Source organism: Penaeus chinensis, chromosome 6, assembly GCF_019202785.1.
Source record: "Penaeus chinensis breed Huanghai No. 1 chromosome 6, ASM1920278v2, whole genome shotgun sequence".
Taxonomy (NCBI): domain Eukaryota; kingdom Metazoa; phylum Arthropoda; class Malacostraca; order Decapoda; family Penaeidae; genus Penaeus; species Penaeus chinensis.
In genome coordinates, this window is record NC_061824.1 from 33,957,209 (window position 1) to 33,959,708 (window position 2,500).

General features: G+C 40.8%; 1 protein-coding gene across 1 annotated transcript in view; it reads left to right on the forward strand.

Moving 5' to 3' along the window:
- LOC125026248 (G-protein coupled receptor GRL101-like) overlaps nt 1-2,500 on the forward strand; it is a 417,698-nt gene that overhangs the window by 383,640 nt on the left and 31,558 nt on the right.

Here is a 2,500-nt window from a genome sequence, read left to right on the forward strand (position 1 = left end):
CAATGAGGTATAGTACTTCTCCTCTCTTCTCTCCTCCCTTCACCTTCCTCCTTGTACCTACGGGCTCTTCCCTCCATTTCCTTTTCCTTCTCCTTCTAACTTTCCCTTCCCCGCTCTGGCTCCCCCGCTCACTCCTAAAATCTCCCTTAAATTCACTCCTGCCTTTCCACTTTAAGCTCTACATCTTTCTCCATCCACTCTCCTCGTCCTCCCCCACCTCCTTCGCTTCCTTTTCCCCTTCCCTCTCTCCCCCACCCCACTTTTTTTTTTCTAAGAGTCCTCTTTCCCTTCTCCCTTCTCCGCCCCCCCTCCTTTCTTCCTTTTGAACCTCCCCACTCGAATTTCTTAAAAAAAAAATAAAAAAAAATATATATAATAATAATAATAATAATAATAATAATAATAATGATAATAATAATAATAATAATAATAATAATAATAATAATAATAATAATAATGATAATAATAATAATAATAATAATAATAATAATAATAATAATAATAATAATAATAATAATAACAGATAAAGATAAATAAATAAAGTGGTATTTGTGTGTGTGTTTGTGTGAATTATGACCTTATTTTGCAACTGTAACTCCGCAGTCACATGGAATATCATTTCCGGAATAACTTCCTTAATTAAAGCCTCCGGGCAAGTACAGTGGTAACGTGTCTACCCCTCATCCGAGGGGCCACCGGTTCGCGCCCCGGCCAGACGCGAAAAATTGCAAGTGTCGCCTGGAGGTCACTGCTGTGGCTGGGCACCACGGCGGGTAAGGACTAAGCTCAGCCGAGTCAGCACCAGCTGACACACGTTAGCGAGTCGGCATTAGTCGGCGCAGGCCAGGTTTCCCTGTTGAGCCTAGCCCGGGCGAGGATCACCTTCGCATATCGGACTTACCCTTATCCGCAATTGCGTATCGAAATGATGCGATTTTATCACGTAACCATTATCATTGTAGTGATAGTAATAACATTATTCTCATTACGAATATTGTTGTTAACATGATTAATACTATTATCAATACTGTTGTTCTTATCATTATCATCATTGGTGATGTTGATATTGCTGCCATTGTTGCATTTATTATTATCCTACTACTACTATTACTATTTTTGACAGTTGCGTGATGCTTTAAAATCACCATATTTATTTAGAATCAATTTCAGTCCATTATTTTTAATATAGTGTTTCCATATATCTAGAGAATGGTTTACATGTGTGCAGAGAACTGTTGATATTTTTTTCTTGAAAAATGGAAATAATAATAGTGTTAATGAAACATTCAAACGCATATTGACACGAGTCCGGATTTGCATATTGAACAAAAAAAAATATCCATTATTCATTGTGAATAGATATAAACACAATTATACACACGCCCGCACACTAATGTGATTTTATACAATGCACATATACACGCCAGAACAGTTTCGTAATTATGTTTGCGCGTGTGTGTGTATATGTGTGTGTGTGTGTGTGTGTGTGTGTATGTGTCTGTGTGTGTGTGTATGTGTGTGTGTTTGTGTGTGTGTGTCTGAGTCTGTCTGTGTGTGTATCTGCATGTGTATAATCATACCTTTATATATTTATTCATCCAACTACTCATTCATCAATTCACTCATCATTTCACATTATTAAACTTCACAAATACATACAAAATGCATTACCAAACCAGAGCTGCATAATTCATCCATTCAAACCCTACTTAACGGTAGTAATAATGAAACCTCGCAAGTATGCATTGAAGACATTTTTAAAAAAATATATATAAACTCGAAGGGAAATTAAGCAGTTGCCTGATTTTAACTTCGATAGTAAGCTTCGCCGCAGTTAAGTTTGTCGGTGATTTTTTTTTTTTTCTCTCATTATGGCTTCTTCCCTTTCTATGTTGTGTGTGTATGCAAGGAGGCTCATAAACAGAGGTGTTAAAGACGCACGGGAACAGAGGGCGAGGATGAAGGACTGAGAGAAAGGGGATAGGGAGAGAGATGGAAAGAGAGAGAGGAAGAGAGAGGTGAAGAGAGAGAGAAAAAAGGGAGGGTGAGAGAAAAGACAGGGAGAGAGATAAAAGAGAGATGGAGAGAGAGGGGGAGAGAGGGGGAGAGGAGGGAGGGAGGGAGGGAGGGAGGGAGGGAGGGATGGAGGGAGGGAAGGAGGGAGGGAGGGAGGGAGGAAGGGAGGGAGAGAGAGAGAGAAGGAGGGAGGGAGGAAGGGAGGGAGGGAGGGAGGGAAAGAAGGAGGGAAGGGGAGAAAGAGAGAGAGAGAAGGAGGGGGAGAGAGAGAGAGAGAGCAGAGACGAAGGGGGTGAGAATTAGAGTGAATGAGTGAGGGAGAGAGAAAAAAAGAGAAAGAGAAAAAGAGAGAGGAGGGGTGGAGAGCAGTGACGAAGGGGGTTAGAATTAGAGTAAATGAGTGAGAGAGAGAGAGAGAGAGAGAGAGAGAGAGAGAGAGAGAGAGAGAGAGAGAGAGAGAGAGAGAGAGAGAGAGAGAGAGAGA